Raw genomic sequence first — 20,473 nt, 5'->3', positions numbered from 1 at the left:
ATTTCGGGTATTGGAAAAACCAGGTTCTGGATATGGAAACGGTTCCGGTTTTCGGGTATTACCGGGTACAAATCGGTCCGATTCGGGTACGGGTTTTGGTATTGAAATGCATACCCTATCCATACCCTACGGGTGGGGTCGGGTACGGGTTCGGGTATAAAATACCCGGGCATAAGAAAAACTGGTTCTGTTTTTTTTTTTAGTCCGGTTCCGGGTTCGGATTTTTTGGGCACCTGTATTGTGTGAGAAGCTCGTTTGGTACTTGAGCTCGGATCGATGAAAAGCTCTGTGTATTAAGTTAACACTTGACAGCCAAGCTCGAGCCAAGTTTAGACTTGTTTAACGGTTTTTTTAATAAATATAATTATAATAAAAAAATGTATATTATTTGTTAAATAATAAACGATCTGCGCCCGAGCTTGAAAGAACAACTCAAAAACCAAGCTCCAACTTTAGAAAAAGAGCTAGAGCTTGAGCGTTACCACAAACATACACACAAACAAACAAGCAACAAATAATAATTCAAAACAGAATCACAAACTATCCTCAAAACTTTAAGTCTTAATAAGACCTGAATTACACATTTATAACCCCATAAAAACAATATTATGCTAGTCTTTCATAGTCTCCACTAACAGAAACACACCCGTATCGCACTCGATCGCATTAGCTTACGGGCTGCTGATGATTTCCATACCCATTTGACACTTATCCAGATCCCGCTTCACCACCGTACACGCCTGAATCCTGACTCTGCCCCATACCATACCCGTATCCATAACCGTACCCTCCACCTCCATACCCTTGTTTCCCCTGATAGTTCCCGTTTGAATCCATTCGCTGTCAAACATCACAAGTGAGAAAAGTTTAAAACAAATTTGTATGTTAACACATAAAGAAAGTCGTCGCTCTAGAAATATAATAGACAATTACAAATTTTGTCTTTTAAATATATGCATTTTATGAATCCGGTCCTTTAAAAAGTTTATTTGCAGGTGGTGTCATTTACATGACATGTTTGTTTGATTTTCATTCTTTTGACTAACTGGATCCTCGTTAAGTCTTGGCATGTGAGGGCATTTAAGTCTTTTTACGCATACTATTTAAGTATTTATAATTAAAAAACAAATTAAATATATTATTTGAAAAAGAAACTAAATAAAATATGTTAAACAAAAACCCTGTTAAGTCTTGGCATGTTTGGATTTAACTGAGTTTTTGGATGACAGTTAGTGTAAAGAACAAAAAGCGAATGTATCTTATCATATAAAAGACACCGCCGCAAATAAATTTTTTAAAGGACCTAATCCATAAATTGCATATATTTAAAGAACAAAATTTGTAATTTTGTCCAAAAAATAATAATAAAATAAAAATATATTAGAGGATGAGATAATGTATGTAAAAATATAGTGTACTAACAAACAAGATAAAAAAAAAGGACACTAATGCCCTTATATATAACAAACTATCTAACAACATAGAATGCTTACTTGTCTGCTTGCAGGCGTTTTACCCCACGATATACGAACGGTTTGTTTGCCGATTACTGTACCATGCATGTTTTGAATTGCATCCTCGGCGCTACTCCTAAACGACAAAAAATTTAAAAATAAATTTTAATATTTCTTTTATATTTTTTGCTATAAACTATTCTATAACTTATGCTTACCTGTTTGCAAATCTGACAAAACTGCAACCTTTTCCCACGGGTATTTTGATCGATAAAATCTCGCCACATTGAATGAAAGTTTGCCTCAAGTCTTCTTCGTTGACTTCCGAGTCAAGTCCACCGACAAAGATCTATAAAAAATAAAAAAAAAAAATAATATAATGTTAATGAAGTTAAAATAGATGATACTTGTTTTACAAAGAAACCGACAACTCACCGTTGTGTTTGAAGTATCTTCATCAGATTGAGAGTTTTGAGATATGGCACCAAATGAACCGTTTCCACCCGCTAATATCACAGCTAAAAATTATATTATGAAAGAAATTTATTTTATTTCATGTAAACACACATTAGTAATCTGTATATGTTATATATTATGAATATTTACAGAACGTAATAAATACGGTAGAAAAATGAAATTTGATATACATAACTTTTTAACGTGTTACATTGAAATGCAAATATTACATTATTTGAAGTTTGAACGTTACAAATTTACAATCAAAATAAAATAGCATATTACATTACATCAGAAAAAAAAACTTTATATACAATGCAATAAATTCACAAAAGATTTATCAAGTAACTGTATTTACAAGACAATTTTATAAACTTTTATATCTACAACACCAAAGCTGTTTAAATTTTATTAATGTTAAAATAATATCATTTCTCCTAACTAAGGTTATCTATACAATTACATTGTTATATATTTTTATATATTTACAAGACAAATAATAAAATATTTATAAAAGTTGAAAAAATAACATTTTACCAGAATAAGGTTCTCTATATAATTAAAAAGTTAACTTTTTTGAATAAACTGTAAGAACTTTATAAAAGTGTTTAAAAATATCATTTTACCAAAATAAGGTTCTCCATATAGTTAAAAGTTAAGTTATAAACTTTTTATACTTAAAAGATTACAAGACTATTTTATAAATTTTTATTATCAACAAAAAAACTGTTTAAATTTTATTAATGTTAAAAAAATATCATTTCTCCTGAATAAGGTTCTCTATACAATTAAATTGTTATGAACTTTTTTTATAATTACAAAAAAATAGTAAAATATTTATAGAAGTTGAAAAAATAACAGTTTACCAGAATAATATAATTAAACAATTAAGAACTTTTTGAATAAACTGTAAGAACTTTATAAAAGTGTTTAAAAATATCATTTTACCAAGATAAGTTTCTCTATATAGTTAAAATTTAAGTTATAAATATTTTTATACTTAAAAAAACTAAAATTGAAAAAAATTTACATATCAAGAAAGGGGGCCATAAGAAACACACCTTGTGATGGAAACTGCGGTTGGCCATATTGCTGTTGACCCGACGGTTTCTTTGGTGTAGCAACACCGATACGCATGGGTCGGCTCGAACAATACTGACCGTTCATTTCATCCATAGCCTTCGACCTCTCACTTTCATCACTAAACCGAACAAACCCGTAACCTTTTGAACACATAGTATTCGTATCCACAACAACTTTTGCAGCCTTAACCGATGGATACCGACTAGCAAACGTTTCAAGCAAAATTGAGTCGGTTACATCGGGAGCCAAATCACCAACAAAAATAGATAAATCTGACCCGATGTCACCTCGCTTTTCCCCTGTGCTAAAACTAGCCCAGTTTAATCTAAAAACTTGATCAGTGTTCGGCATCATAGTCCCATTGTAGGTTTGAATGACTTTTTCTGCAGCTGAATGAGATTGAAATTCGACGAACCCGTAACGGTCGGATTGACCTGTTTGTTTATTCCTTATAACCTTTATTGATTGTACCTGCACGTTATTATAAGGTATTAACAATAAAGATCATATTTTTCATTTCAAGAAAAGATAAAACTGTCTAAAGAATTTGCAGTTAATTTCCATTAATCAAAACACGATAATAAATCAAACAACAAAACATCAATTTTCGCTTCGATTATACAATAAATAATGTATTCTAGATTGGTAAACACTAAAGATTACATTTTTATTTACAAGAAAAGAAAACAATGTTCAAATAACTTGCAACTAATTTTCATTAATTAAAAACAGAGCTATAAAGTAATGAATAAAACATAAGAACATCAAAAAATGAAGACTGAAAATCTGAAATTAAAGTAAATATTATTCCAAATATGTTCCATCAATTTCACTGAAACTGATTTGGAAATAGTCTTCATAAAATATCTGAGTCTATAACCAAACAAGAAAACAAAAAAACTTGTAGCAATAATTGATTACTGGCATCCAATGTACTACCCTTATCTAAATCTTGTTTTTTCCTAAATCAGTAAAATTCCAAACAATAAAAAAAATAAAAAATTGACCAAATAATAATAATAATAACCTCAATTTTTATCATTAAATTAAATACTCCAAATATTTCCCCTCAATTTCAGTAACAAATCCTTTGACCTACACAAAGTAACTAGAAGTAATAATTGATTACTGCCATCCAATGTACTCTACCCTTGCCTAAATCTTGGTTTTTTCCTAAATCAGTAAAATTGTAAAAAGAATAAAAGTAAAAAAAGAAGACCAAACAATAATAATAATAACAAATAAATAAAAATCCAAATTTAAATCTTGTTTTTTTACCCTAAATCAGTAAAATTGCAAAAAAAAAAAAATAATCAAAATCTTAACAAAACAATAATGATAATAATAAATAGGGTCTGGATCAAATACAAATGACTCTTGTCGTAAAGTGTACAAATAACTAAGTAATTATTATTACACTATATTATTTCACATAATTACTATAATTCAAAACTATTACTCCGATCTGGGAAAAAACAAGATTGAAGATAAGTCTCATCCATCCAATGATGCAGATCACCAACCCACACAGTTTTATTATCTTCACTTGCACCACCTTGAACCTGACTATTATTATTATTATTACTATTGTTATTATTATTATTATTAATATATTGTTGTTGTTGAAAGTGTTGTTGATAATGATAAGGCATGTATGGTGGTGGTGGCTGTTGGTACATCATAGCAGGATGATGATGATGATGATATTGTTGTTGTTGCATAGCTAACCATTGTTGTTGGTGTTGTTATTGTTGTTGCATAGCTAACCACTGTTGTTGTTGTTGGGTTAAGTCAGTGGTGGGTGGTGGTGTGGTGGTGGTGGGTTGTTGCATATTGGTGGCGGCTGAGGAGAGAGGTGGTGGTGGTGTGAGGGAGAAAAAGGAGGGGTTAAAGATGGGGTGTAAACAAGATTTAAACAAATTGTTTTGTAAAGATTTGTTAATAATAATAATAATTTAAAAAAAAGGGTTTTACCGCAGTGGGTGGTCGGGTGACGGGTTTTTCTGGAACAGAAGATGGTGGGCTTGAGTTAGCTCGGCATGTCGGTGATTACGGGTGTAAACTATATTTAAACAAATTTTTTAGTAAAAGTTTTTAATAATAATAATAATAAAAGGGTTTTACGGTTGTGGGTGTTCGGGAGACAGGTTTTTATCAGAATATGAGATGATGGGCTTGAGCTATCTCGCTCAGTCAGTTATTATGGTGTAAAGTATATTTAAACAACTATTTAGTAAGGGTTTTTTATATGATAATAATAATAATAATAATAATAATAATAAAGGGTTTTATCGTAGTGAGCGTGCGGGTGGTGGGTTTTTCTCATAATAGGAGATGGTGAGTTTGAGTTATTAGTTGATGTATTTGGTTGTCTTTTGCCATTAGATTACTTTCGGTAGACGGGCTTTATTCCTTGGTTGTTTTGGAAAAAAACTAAAAGTTCTATTTTCTTGTTTAATTTTTGAATATTTTGGTATAATTTAAGGAAAAGATTGTGGTTACTTTAGGTAGCTTAGATTAGTCAATGGTGAAGGGATATTATAAGGAAAGTGATTAAGGTTTTTTAGCTTTTTTTTAATGGCTAACTAATTTTGATGGATTTAATGACTAAATTTACTACATCGGAATATACACGTCTTTCGGTCAGGGGAAAACCCTCACCTAAGTTCAGCCCCTGTGAACACCCGCCGAAGGTACGGCATTGTGGTGATAAAACTCGTTTAGTTTAATGATCCAACTAGTCAACATCACATGTTCGTTTAGTCTCCTATCGTCACCTGGTGCCGCCGAAACTAAAATGATTAGAGAAGTAATCGAACCCGGGTCACATGGAACATCAAGTCTCTTCCTTACCACAAGCTCATAGGCAAGATAATAATAAACGTTTTTTACCATAGTGAACGTGCGGGTGGCGGGTTTTTCTCTAACATAGAAGATGGTGGGTTTGAGCTACCCAATGCTATTTGTGATTGCAGACGTATGAGGCCTTTGTCATTGGGTTATTCTGGGTAGCCTTCGTCGTTAAAAAATTGTTTTGTTTTCTTGTTTAAATTTAGAATAATTTAAGGGATTTAAATAAAAAGATCATGGTTATGTTAGGTTGCTTAGATTAGTCAATGGTAAAGAGAGATTAAAAGGAAAGTGATTTGAAGGTGTGAAAGCAATTTGTTTGAGCTCATATGGTTGAAATGGTGATTAAGCTTTGTTAGTAAGTAATGACTTTTAAGGTTTTATTTTTCATAATGAAAATCAAAAGTAGTTACATAAAAAAGGAAAAAAAGCTTTGTTGAAAATTTTATCAGGAAAACAAACTCGAATATGCAACTAAGTAAAAATAATTGTAGTTTAATCCGTTATGTTATAAGGAATAGATTGTCGGTTATCAAGAAGTAGGGGTGAGCAGAAAACCGAAAATACCGAATCGAAACCGAATTAACCGAAAAAACCGAACCGAAGCATTAACCGACGGTTTTTTTTTGGTTTTTCTGAAAAACCGAAATTTCGGTTTCGGTTCGGTTACCCATTTCAAAAATACCGAAAAAAACCGAACCGAACCGATTAACTTTAAATATTAAAATAAATAATTTAAATGATTGTTAATATATTTATACTAAGCCATATACGACAACCGAAACAAATTAGGAGTTTGTTGGTTCAATAGATTTGTAAGAGAAATTAGAGTTTGTGAAAGGAATAGTAAATGTTAATATGTATTTTTGTACGTAGGAACTAGTCGCATAAAACAATTAATAGAACAAAAAAAAAACAAAACAAAAAAAAATAAAAAAATAAACCGAATATAACCGAACCGAAACCGAAATACCGAAAACCAAAAAACCGAAACCGAACGGTTTGTATATATGAAAAAACCGAATTTTCAGTTTCGGTTTCACCTAAAAACCGAACCGAACCAAACCGTGCTCAGCCCTATCAAGAAGACACATACGTGTAAGTTGGAGGCTATGTCAATGATAATGATGAGGTAGATATGTCAGCATACAAGGTTATACCTAATAAGAAATACGGTTTTATTTTTGGTTAAAATTTGGGATGATAGTTTGTAAATAATTTGAATATCAAGTGTTTTCATATTCATGTTTAACCTAGGATATTTAAGACATATTTGGGAAAATAATTATGGTCATTAGGTCGCTTAACTTCTTGGTCAACTAGAAATAAATATTATAACAAAAATGAACGTTTGAAATAAATTAGTTTGAACTACATGATTGAAATATTGGTCAAACATTATTACTTCTAATTAATGACTTTTAGGCTTTTATTTTACATCATAAAAATCAAAACAAGTTATTTTAATGAGTTCTTTTTCTACTATAAATGTTTTTAACTAGAAAATTCCCATTAAAGTAAACTTAAATCCACAACTATGTGTGTTCTTTGGGGTTATTTTCGGCCGAGTTCTTCGGGTTTTAAAGTTTTAAATCTTAACTCGAAACTCAACCTAAATCTCTCACGGGTTATTCGAGTTGGATTAATCGTGTTTTGAGTATCCTAAAAAAAAAACTATAATCCTAAATTTAAACAACATACTTTTCTTTGCTTATAACGTAAATTACCAAATAATAAACCAACATAACATGAAAAAACATTTCAAAAGAAGAGTAAAACAAACTCCAACCATAATCGTCCTCAATCAGACGTGATTTGGTTCGATTGGTGTTGCTATTAGTCATAAGCGGAAAACATAAGTTAACAATAAACAGTCGATCCATAATAAGTAGAATGACAACAGTCGATTATGGTCATATTCTGATAACTTTAGTGGTTAAAGACTTAGCCTATTATATCTACAAATATATTTGGTTTTAAAAATAAAAAGCTTATTCGGGTTGACCCGAACTGATAAATCAGACCCAAGAACGAGGAAGGGAGGAGTACTCAAAGTTTATGCCGAAACGGCTAAATTTACACTCTTTAACAAATTTCGGGTGAAAAATATGTAAATTTACATCACTGCGTAAAAAACAGGAAGGCCCGGCCCCTGGGCCTACTTCGCCACTGTATAATATATTGTGTTTTCTTATAAAACTAATTGTTAAACACAAGGTTTGGTAGTTTATTAACAAAAACAAAACTATTAAAACACTAATAAATTAAAAGGTTTTGGATTCAAGTCTTTAAAATAACGAAAAATTGCATAAAAAAAACTATATATTGCCCTTTAATTTGTTTGGCAACTTAAACAATGTATGATAAAGAGGAATTTATGAAAAGTCAACAAAAACCAAGGGTAGTTTTGGAAATTTGGATTCGACAAATCTCCTTCGTCGGGTGTGTTGCCGGCTAAGAATATTTACAACCGTTGGATGAACCGGTGATCATCCGTACTTATTGAAAGCTACTTTCAGTGGGGACCAAAGGCTTAGGCCTTTGGGTGAGAGGTCCAGGGTTCGATCCCTGGCAATGGCGGTTTATTGTAAATAGTAGGAGGCAAGCTTAAACATTCAAAAAAAAAAAAAATAGATCTTGATTACAAAGTTAATCTAGGAGACAAAAATCTAATAATAAATATAATAGATAAACAAAATAATAATAATAATAAACAAAATAATAATAATAACATTGGTTACATGGGTATCTGATATGATCATAAATATAATTTAAGATTAATATATTAAATACGTTTATCTTTTATTAAGTTTATTGCATTATAATTAGGTTTCCTTATTATTTATTTTTTTCAATTATTATGTCGTTGGTTTTCCTATATATTGTAATCTTTGTTTGAGAAAAAGAAATAAGAAAGAATTATTATTTTGGGTATATTTTCTCTTCTTCTCTTGTGTTATTGGGAGATTGACGGTTGTCTCGAATAAACCGTAACAGTATCCCCACGTGTGACCTAGTGTTAGGAAGGTTTAGGTTATCCAATTGAGACCCAAGTTCGATATTTACTTATATCACTTTGGGTGGATATTGATAATGAATGATTTAAGCTAGGCCTTGCGAGGTTATCAGTTATGATTCCGAACCCACCCGGGTATTCATCCCACTGTGACCTAGTGTTAGGAAGGTTTAGGTTATCCAATGGAGACCCAAGTTCGATCCTCACTTATATCACTTTGAGTGGATATTGACAGTGGAAAATTTTAAGCTAGACCTTGCGAGGTTGTGAGTTCGGATCCCGAGCCCACCCGAGTTTTCATCCCACTGTGTGTTACACAAAAGAAACATGCTCTTGTGGCGCCACAACGACTGTCAATTGACAGCCGGCGGTATGGTTTTCCGGGGTAACGCCTGAGCCAAACTCTGAAGTCAGTGTGGGTCATGTTAAGAAAACCTAGTCTGACCAAAGTGGGACAACGTGGCTCTCCAAGTTAGAGAGTGCGGTGGTCTAAATATAAAAAGAAAATCGTCGTTCCAAAAAAATAATAATATGGGTGCAAACCAAAGGCCAAATGGTAGAGTGGTGACTCAATTACTTTTGTCATCGGAGGTTGTAGATTCAGTTCTAACATGAAGAAATTTGTTTCGGGTTGGGCGAGTGAGTTTTTGAAGTTGTGGGTGGACATGATCGTCACATTATGGTTTTTTAGGTAGAATGGTGCGTTCAAAGGCGGCTCAAGTGATGGTGGTTTGTGGGGGGGGGGGGGGTGTTTCCGGTTTGATCACCACATTAGCCCGAAATTATCTATTATAAAAAAAATATTTATTATGAATATTTAACTCAATTACTCAATCTAATAAGCACATTTTGTGGCTTATTTTTTAATTGCTTTTGAACTAAAACTTTTTAATGATTTTCTGGGATGGCCTGTATGATCCATTTGTCATGGTAACCCGTTTAACCCATTTGTCTGACATTTGTGGTTAAAAAAAAGTAAAATAAAATAAAAAGATATTAGTGCAACTTAAAGCCATCTTGAGGAATGGTGTGGATTGATTTAAAGTGGGAACATGAGGAATAAGTTTGGTCAAACTTTAGGGCTAGTTGGAGCATGTAACCATGTGATGTAATGGTCCTCCATGTCTAGCCTACTTGACTACTAGTTGCAAGGTTGTCAAGGTACACATAGAGTTGACCGTATCAAATGGAAGTCAAACCAAGATTGATCATAAAACAATTTAATTCTGTTGTTATACGAGTCTCGCGGATGTATATAATTCAGAATGTTTTAAACATTTTCAAATCATTTAGATTTTCAACGGGTCCACGTATAACAACGAACATGTCACATGAAGTGGCTTTTCGATTTTTATGATGATTTCTGAATTTTTAAACGAACAAAAATAAGATATAATGGGCCCTTGTGTAAATATGTAGTTTATATATTTTTTTCTCTCATCATAATTTTATGTGAATTAGGTTTAGGACTTACATCATTTTTTTTTACTTTAGTATTTGGGTGAAAAAAATAAATTAGTGTTGATTTCTTTAAAAATTTACAATAATTTTTTTTTTCTTATAAAATAATTTAATCTAAATAAATTAGATTACCAACAAGTACTATTTGCTTATTATAACTTTTTATAAATAATAGGACGTCATGGTTGTCCACCACAAAATACTATGTTCGTGTGTGTGATTTCCAATAATTCTTCCAACAATTGGTATTAAAGCTACGACTCTAGAAGATCAGAGGGACAATTTTGATTGGGGCATCAAACCAACTGGAACTAGGCGGTTGTAGCTACTGTCAAGAAGGATCAAGAACAAGAAAATGATTGGGCGATTAACTGATCAAAGACCCGGATCGACGAACTTGGCAATCAAGTTTAATATTTGGTGTGCTTCTTGATTGAAGGAGACAATGATCGACTGGCCAAATGTTCCATAGGGAAATGATCATCAGAATCTTAGTTCGCACCGACCAAAGTTAACCACAACCAACTCTACTTTTTTAACCATACGAACAATCTTGGGAGTCTACGGGTTGGTTTATATTATGAATCCTGTAACATTAGAGAGAAAAAAAGAATATTGTTTTCAGAGAAATATATTGACATCATTGTGGTTTCTTATATATTGACAAGCGATACTTTAATTCGCATCATTGTTAAATCTTTCAAGGTTAAAACATGATCGTTGTCAACATCAAACAGTTTTCAATAACCTTTCATATATGCTTTATGTTTTGTCAATTTAGATCAAAAGAAATGTTTGTGACATATTAAATACCGAACTCGTGTTTTATATTGTGGGACATGTTTTCACGCATTCAAATCATAGAGAAAGCTATAACAATATTTATTAGGAAAATTGGTTTTAAATATTCCTAACTATGTCTTATTGGCAAATAACAGTCCCAAATTAACATTTGGCTGGTGACGATCCCAACTAATGGTGTATTTGTTTCTAATGGTCCATGACTAAAAGATGATTAACTCCGTTAGTCTGATGCTTACGTGGCATGCTTTGTTGTCACAACCTTGATTACGTGGCATCTTACATGGCAACCATGAATAATAATAATATAATCATAGCCAATCTCCACTCATTTTCCTGATCCCCAATTTGGTGCAGCACTAGGTTTCCACCATTAAAACCAAACTCATAACACACACACACACACACTCAACCACACCCAGATCTGCAAGCTTCTTCTTCAATTACAATTACATGATGTGGGTAATCAATCGCATCTGGGTCTTCACTTACGGATCTGTTTCTTTCTTCTCTTATCAACACCAGATCCGGGCCGGGAGGAACTAAAGAACGAAGCGCCACCACCATGGCGGCGGAGACAAATGGAGGTTCAGAGCTAGCATTGCAATTTCGGTCAGATGAAAGCACCACCACCGCGGGGTTGAGTTCAAAGGCCGGCAGCATCAGTGGCGTTCAATCGAAAGAATTTAAAGTGAACATGGTATAGGGTTTCGGTAAATGGATATAAATTTGTTAGTGCAAACTGTTTTTTAATGTTAAATCCGCCGGAATTAGGATTTTGTAAACATAGCGACATATTAGGACTCGTTGGATGATGGTGAGGGTTGCAGCGAAGGTGTCGCCGGAGAACACGGTGTGGGGATGGAGAAGACGGTGGACGATGTGGATATGCAACCTAATTATATATGTTATATTATTATTATTATTATTATTATTCCTGGTTGCCATGTAATATGCCACGTAATCAACGTTGTGACAACAAAGCATGCCACGTAAGCATCGGATTAACGGAGTTAATCATTCGTTAGTCGTGGACCATTAGAAACAAATACACCATTAGTTGGGACCGTCACCAACTAAATGTTAAGTTGGGACTGTTATTTGCCAATAAAACATAGTTGGGAATATTTAAAACCAATTTACCTATTTATTATTATTTAAATTAAACATACAATAGTGTTAAATTTTACATCTGTGTGTTTGGACTTTGTCTAGAAAAAATATAATTCTATTCTAACTGTAATAGATAGAACATCAATATAACTACATATCCCATATGAAAAAAAATGTTATTTTTTTATATATGAACCTGCTAAAATAAGCATTCATAGACATGGGTTTAGATTAAAATTAAAAATTTTATGGTGTATGTTTTGGGTAAATGGGTATGTGGCTTCAGGTAATTGAGCCGGTATCATCTAATCACATACCCGTCGGGTTTCGGGTATACCCGTTGGGCTTGGGTTTTTTTTTTTCGCCACAGTTTTATGTGTGTTTTATTAAAGCCACTTAATGAAAAAGCCATATAGTATAGTTATTTATTTTTCTTAATACAAAATGGTATTTTGTGGGAACTTCCATGAGTTACATCCTCATGGACCTCATACACGAAGCCCACAATATAACATCATAACATAATGGATTAATGAGGACATGGCCCATTTGTTGACAAAAGAGAAAAAAGAATAATGTTTGGACCAAGCCCATACACTAAGCCCGTTTAGAAAAAAAATTCAAGCCCAAACTCTAAGCTCGTCAAGTAGAGGTGCACAAACCGAGTATTTTGTAAGAACCTGAATATGCATGGCCAACAAAAGTTAAAACCGAGGCAGGTAGGAACCGGCTTCGGTATAGTCAGGTATTTACCTGGTTTTGACCAAGTTGTCAGAGTTTTTTCGGGTAGGGTTGGGTCGGGTTTTTACCGGGTAAAGTTGGAAACGGACCCAATAGTTGGGACCAGGTACAAGTATGGGGAGGAAACCCAATACCAGATCGTACCCGTGGTCCGGTACAGGTAGGAACTAGGAACCATGTATTTTATGCACCTCTATCGTCTAGTAGCAGCGCCGTCGCACCTAAACGCGGAAATTTAACTCTAAACATACGATGAACGATTTTTCATGACTGGTTAAACTAGAAATGTAACATTACAAAATTTTCTAAATAGCATGTACCATTTTTTTTTCTTTAGAAATTAAGCTTATATTTTTTCCTTAATTGTTCAATTGAATATTAGTCGATAATTTTATCACCACCCTAGCTAGCTCTAGATAAAGTAGAGAGGTAGGAAAGCTAGCATATTAATTCACATCATAAATATCAACTTTAGTTTTGCTTTTCTAAATCATAAATTTCAATTGATACTAACACAAAACATTATAATTGTAATAGGTAAATCGGGTTGGATTGACGGGTTGATAGATTTGAGTTGGCATGCTGAATTATTCAATCCTATCGCAACTCATATACATACTTGTGTTGTGTTAGACTCATTTAAAACTGTGTCGTGTTCGGATCTATCTATCTATCTATCTATCTATCTATTTTATGTTAATATGAGCAATATATATTGTGACTTGATAACAATTTATCCGAGTTGATGGATTGTAAAACATGAGTTAAACGGGTTAACAGACCTACATATGTTAATTAAACATATTCACGTACACGTTGAATTATTTTATTTAAATAGATGAACAAGTCAACCCACACATGAACCACTTTACTAAACATGCTAAAGTGAAGACAACCAATTTATAACCCAAACCTTATAACTATATACGAAATTACAAAGTCAAAAATTTCAACTACTCATAACTCATGTAGCCATGTTATATAGCCAACCAGTGAGTAAATAGGAATTCTCATAGCATTTTGGGCTCACAAAAATGTCAAAATTCCAACAAGTTATTTCCCATGAAGTAGGTTGGTTGCTAGTAGTTCGAATGCACAAAGACGGCCGGTGTGAAAGACTCGTCGGAACTAACACCGTCCCTGCTGGAACTGACCCCGTCACCAACGTTATATATAAAGACGTCGTCGTCTCACACAAATCCAAAGTTTTTATAAGAATCTACATCCCTGAAATCCTATCCACCAATCACAAACTCCCAACTCTTATTTATTATCACGGTGGCGGATTCTTAACAGAATCTCCCGCCTCTCCCACCTACCACCCGACACTTAACTTAATCACAAAAGAATCCAATGTAGTTATCGTGTCAGTTAACTACAGGTTGGCACCTGAATATCTTTTACCAACGGCATACGAGGATGCATGGGAAGCAATCCAGTGAGTGGCTACCCATGCAAAAAAAGATGGTCCTGAGTCATGGTTAAATGACCATGCTGACCTTCATAACATGTTCTTTATCGGAGATAGTTCGGGAGCCAACATAGCACACCATATGGCTATCCGGTTCGAGTTAAACCCAATTAGCGATATTAACCTCAATGGTCTCATTCTACTCCACCCATTTTTCGTGGAAAAAACCCTAATTGAACCCGTGCCAAAAGAATTGGTAATATTGCTTGAGCGATTGTGGAAGTTGGCTAATAAGCCTGGAGTTGGGTTGGATGACCCGTCACTTGATCCAGGCATGGACCCGCGTGTGTCGTGTTTGGGTTGTTCCAAGATACTTGTTTGTGTGGGTGAGATGGATAGGTTTAAGGTCTGTGGGCTTTATTATAAAAAGGTGATGGAGAGTAGCGGATGGAAAGGAAAAGTGGAGGTGATGGAGAGCGAAGGGGAGGGTCATGTGTTCTTTTTGTCGAATACTGAAAGCGAAAATGCACGAGTGTTACGTCACAGGATTCGTATGTTTATCAACTCGATTCGTAGCAAAGTTTGAACATGTATCTCGATTCGGGTTTGGTGCCACTTAATACAATAATTAATTATGTATCATGTGAGTAATTTCATGGTATGTCTTATTAGGTGATTCTCATTTAGAGAATTATACTTTCTTTTTTGTCTATAATAATGTGCTAATGAGCTTTTGAAATACTATGTGTACTCAAAGAAATATGAGTGATAAGATTAAGATACTTGAGATAACTCTAAGGCCAACAAGATGCTAGAACTTATGAAACCAAGATCATGTACACATATAGTTTGTGCTAGGTGTGAACTGTGATGCGAAGTTGATCCAAAAATTCACGAATCAATAGGACTAAAGAACTATAGTAGATTTTTATCTCGGGTACGATTCCTAAAGGTAGTACACTTGATTCTGACTCGAGTTTTTCATGGCTAGACTATGTTGGTTCATCGAAATTTAATGTTTTGGAATTAGAGAATAATTGGCTATACAATTATACAAAGATCCTAGAGGGAAAATTCAAGGCCCTTGTCCCCTAACTATGTTGTGTAAATGGATTGAATTCTTCCATATGGATTTAAAGATATGGAGAATAACTGAAAAGGAAAAAAAAATAGTATACTTTTAAACGATGCTTTACAGGGGCGGGCTACATTTACGGGTGACGTAAATGGTTTTAGTATCGACGGATCATGCGAGAGTTTGAAGTTGCAGGATGACAGTTAGGTCGCTTTGCGTCTGTGGTAAAGTGCAACGGGTTTTAGGATCAGTCCATGGGAATTCGATCTTGTCTCGTTACCTTTCGACCTTTTCTTTTGTATACTTCGTGCGTTTCTCTTTTCTAATCATATTTTGTTTTTAGATGTTGCTTTTCTGGGTGAGTTTGTATGTGTTAACAAAAACTATGCACAGATGTACTAGAATTGAGTGCACATAATGTTTGTGTTTGTTTGGAATAGAATGCACAGAAACTATGCATTCGTATTCACAACAATATATGAACAATAAACACTCTGTGCATTCTATTCCAAACAAACAAACATTCTGTGCACTCAATTCCAATCAACAGAAACTATGTGTTAGTAAAAGTTAGTAGGAAAAACTAGTACGGGTAAATATTTTAAGGAAAATCTTATTTGAAGTATTATCGACAAAATTTGTGATGGATCAACGACCTATCACCTATCGCTAATTTTTCATCACCCGGCAAAACAACATATGGATAGATCAAAACGAGATGTCATCCAAACTCTTATCCTTAATTCAATATTAGAATTAAAGATTTAAACAATAACTAGTTGCATGTATCTACATGATTACGTAACAAACCACAATTTTGCAAGACATGAATGTACTAAAATAGATTGTGGTCATCTTTTATTTGTCAACTTTGTTCTTATTTGTAGGCATTGAGTAGTTGATTTTGATATAATAAACTTTTTTTTTGTGTATATATAATCTCTGACAATATTTGATATACTTATGGACAACACAAATTGTGTGGAGATATATGCATCATGCCAAAAGGTGGGTTGTTCACATACTAAAATTGTATTTATAAGGTTTTCAATCAAAAGTGATTTAACCAAAGGTAACATTATTATTTCTCATGTTTGTAGTTTACACATATGTGTAATTAGTTTAGTTTTTTAACAAAACTTATTATACTAAATGCATGTTCTTTGTAGATGCATTACCCGCTTACCTTAGGGGCCGTTTGGTACTTTGGTTCGTAAAATTGCATTGGAAAGAAATGAAATTTTGAAAGAAATTGGAATTTGATGGAATTGAATTTAATTTGAATTAAAAAAATAGGATTGTGTTTGGTTGGTAATTTATAATTGGAAATAGATGAATTAGAGGATGAAGAAGGTAATATAGATATTTTTGGTAATTGATTAACATTTCATTGGAAAGTTAAAATTCCGCTATGGTAGTTGAGGATTTTTACATTTCAATGAATGCTTTACTTGACGATGATTGTTATGTATAAGGTGCTGTTTGTTTTTCAGAGGTAAAATGTCAGAAGACTGCGAAACCACATCTGCCAACATCTGTAGCAGAAGAGGTGGACCAAAACTCTGCAGTCTGCAACAAGAAGACTGTTTGTTTTTTAACATCTGTAGACTGCTAAAATAAGCTGAAATTTAAATAAACTGAAATATAAATAAAAAAGGTCTTCAACATCAAAATTTAAATAATAGTCAACAACACTGAAATAATATTCATAATACCACAAACATTTTTTAAACATTTTTGAGAAAATGCAGTTGAATTGTATTTAACCAATCCTTCATCCTCTCTGTTTAATTAATCAATCCTTCATCCTCCACTCTGTTTATAGTATTTCATTTACTTTAATTAATCAATAAACTGTTTAATTGTGTTTATAGTATCTCATTCATGTTGAATTGTTTGTGACAGAAGAGGTATATAGAAACTCAACAACCAAATTCAATAACCAACAATCAATCCAATATCAATCCAATATCAACTCAACAACCAAATTCAATAACCAAATTTTACCTAAGAAACCCTAAAATCAACTCAACAACCAACAATCAATCCAATATCAACTCAACAACCAAATTCACAACACGTATATAGAAACCCTAAAATGAAAAGAATAGAAAGAAAGCATAACCCTAAAATGAATCATTACCTTCAAGAAGATGCCGGAGCAGCGGCGGCAGCGTGGTGAATGGAGCGGCGGCGGCGTGTGAGTGGAGCGTCGGCGGTGTGGAGGTAGCCGGCGGGTTGCGGCCGGCGGTGTGGAGGTAGCCGGCTTGGTGAGTGGAGCGGCCGGCGGCAGTGGAGAGGAGGAGGAGTGGAGTTAGGGTTAGGAGGAGGATGATGATCGGTCTCGATAAAATGTGTAGAAGAGGTTAAAGAAGTAATAATACCAACACTTCTGGGAGAAGAGGGCGAGCAGACGTTTTTTAATGAAACGTTTTCGAAAAAACAAACACACTGCAGAGCCCAACGTCTGCGCGCCCTCTTCTCAGTTCAGACAAAAGAGGTGAAGAAGTCCTTCTGAGGAAAAACAAACAGTACCTAAGTTGCTTTAAAATTTATCGACTTGAAGTTCTTTGATGTATGTACATTGTACCCAACCTAGAAATTTAATGAGTTTCGGCAATTTTTGGCGTCTGAATGTTTATCACACCATTTCATATTTGGTTCGATTCAGATAGGTCTGGTCACATCATATACTCATTAAGTAATTAGAACACGTAACTTTTGTTTGTTTTTTTCTAATATATATTTTCATTATAAACATGTGTTTTTTATTTAGGTTGGTTGTCGTAAAGAGACTTTAAAGCTAAGGTAAAACGCCATGTCACGTTAAAGCCTTATCCCTTTAATATTTTGTTATGGTTTAAAGTCTCTTTACCACTTTAAAACCTCACCCCTTTAACATTTAGGCCCTATCATATGTTGAAGTTTTTTCCTTTTTCCGTCCAATAATGCCTTATCATATATTAATTATATTTCCTCATAATATACAAACTACATTTGTATGATGCATTAAACTTTCAATAATATGATAATTACAATTAATGCCTTAGCATATACACAAGCATGTAGTCCAAATACAAAAATACTATTACGTCAAAAATAAAGTCTAAAAAAAGTGTATTTAATATTTTTCTATAATTAGGTTTTGGGGTTTACCAAACAAAGTGCATAACAAAAAAGACCTTTATGTAACATTCATGAAAAAAAATTAATTGCATGTGTAAAATACAAGACGTCACGTACTTATATTTCGTCCTTAAATACAGCATGACCATAGCCTTCGATCTCCCAACAATAATCGAAATCGAAAAATGTCTGTGGTTTTTGGGACGGGAGAGATTTCGACATCCGATGAGTTTCTTCACGAAATCATTGGTTTCATACGAGTGCACAAAGATGGCCATTGTGAAAGATTACTTGGAAATGACAAGGTACCAGCTGGAATTGATTCTACAACCGGAGTTCAATCAAAAGACGTTGACATCTCATTGAAAACCAACGTGTCAGCAAGGGTTTACATTCCCAAAACCGCCACCCAGGGTCAGAAACTGCCTGTTCTGATTTACTTTCATGGTGGTGGTTTCCTGATTGAATCCGCCACCAGTCCTACCTACCACTCAGCACTTAACTGTTTCACAATGGAGTCTAATGTAATCTCCGTCTCTGTTGACTACAGGCTGGGACCAGAGTATCTGATTCCAGCCCCGTACGATGACTCATGGGAAGCAATCCAGTGGGTCGCTTCCCATGGTACAGGACATGGTCTTGACCCATGGTTAAATGAATTTGCCGATTTTGGTAATGTGTTTTTTGCAGGAGACAGTGCTGGGGCGAATATCGCCCACAACATGGCAATCCGGTTTGGTTTGGACCGGATTGCTGGAATAAACCTAAAGGGTGTTATTTTGCTCCACCCGTATTTTGGAGGGAAAGATTCAATTGGATCAGAACTCGGGAAACATAAGCAATTGAAAGTGTTTATTGATCAGTTCTGGAATTTGGTGAATGTGTCTGAGAGTGGACTAGATGACCCTTTGATTAACCCTGAAAAGGACCCGAATCTTTCGGGTTTGGGCTGCTCCAAGATCTTTTTAGCTGTTGCGGAGAATGATCCGCTTCGAGATAGAGGTTTCTATTACAAAGAATTGATGGAGAAAAATGGATGGCCCGGAAAATTGGAGTTTATGGAGGCCAAAGATATGGATCATGTGTTCTTTCTATTTGATCCTAATTCTAGTGAAGCTTGTACTTTGTACAATAGAATTGGTGCCTTCATCAACCACAAGTGATAAACATTCTTGTGTTTGATTGAAATAAGATTACGGTTCAATTAATTCTTCATGTATGGCCATTGAAAGACATTAAATTTTATTTGAATAAGAAAATCTAAATTAATAAATTACCTTTTTCAAATCGTGTGCATTAAAATTGTTTGAAATGAAATGAATCATAGACTTTCATTATCTTGTTTGTTTAAACTATGAAAATGTTTGAATTATGACATGGTGATGGTTGGTAGACATGATAAGACGAAAAAATGAAATACAAATAACAAACGTATCTTGCTTCAAAAAAATAAATAAATAATGGCTATGGTCGTAGTGACGGGGATCGGGGGTTTCAGTGGCGGTGGTGGTGGCGACAATGGCGGTGGTGGTGACGACGAAGGTGGTGGTTAGGTGGCACTAGCGATGGTGGTGGTTCGTGAATTGTCCAAATCAACTATAATGCCTTGTGCATTAAGGTATACCCGAGGGTATAAGAAAACCAAAATTTTAATCATTCTTATGGGTGAATTGTCCATAGTAAAACTAGCCGGTGAAATTGGTAAATGACGTACTTGTAAAATCCTCATACATCTTATGCACTTAATAATTGAGTAGAGAAAAGATGCAATACAATAATTGCTTAACGTACAAGAATACTTATAATTCATGAAATCGATCCATGAAATCACATCACAACATCTCGAAATCGTCAATATATATATATCCAATTAATCATTGGTTCAC

At 33.9% G+C, this 20,473-nt stretch overlaps 3 pseudogenes across 1 annotated transcript; 2 read left to right on the top strand and 1 right to left on the bottom strand.

The window, feature by feature from the left end:
• Window positions 1-524: 524 nt before the first annotated feature.
• Window positions 525-4,880, bottom strand: LOC143551066 (polyadenylate-binding protein RBP47-like; annotated as a pseudogene). The gene is made up of 6 exons (XR_013138435.1): window positions 4,467-4,880; window positions 2,972-3,480; window positions 1,890-1,972; window positions 1,673-1,803; window positions 1,494-1,590; window positions 525-840 (listed from the first exon to the last, which is right to left on the bottom strand). The product of XR_013138435.1 is annotated as a polyadenylate-binding protein RBP47-like (transcript).
• Window positions 4,881-14,009: 9,129 nt separating this feature from the next.
• Window positions 14,010-15,016, top strand: LOC143551057 (putative carboxylesterase 1 pseudogene; annotated as a pseudogene).
• Window positions 15,017-18,614: 3,598 nt separating this feature from the next.
• Window positions 18,615-19,965, top strand: LOC143551047 (putative carboxylesterase 2 pseudogene; annotated as a pseudogene).
• Window positions 19,966-20,473: the final 508 nt, after the last annotated feature.

The sequence above is a fragment of the Bidens hawaiensis genome, unplaced genomic scaffold, assembly GCF_021521415.1.
Source record: "Bidens hawaiensis isolate Kalapana, Puna unplaced genomic scaffold, B.hawaiensis_p1.1 tig00016259_1, whole genome shotgun sequence".
Classification (NCBI taxonomy): domain Eukaryota; kingdom Viridiplantae; phylum Streptophyta; class Magnoliopsida; order Asterales; family Asteraceae; genus Bidens; species Bidens hawaiensis.
Note: the sequence above shows the minus strand (reverse complement) of the source record. Positions and strands in the feature narration are given on the sequence as shown.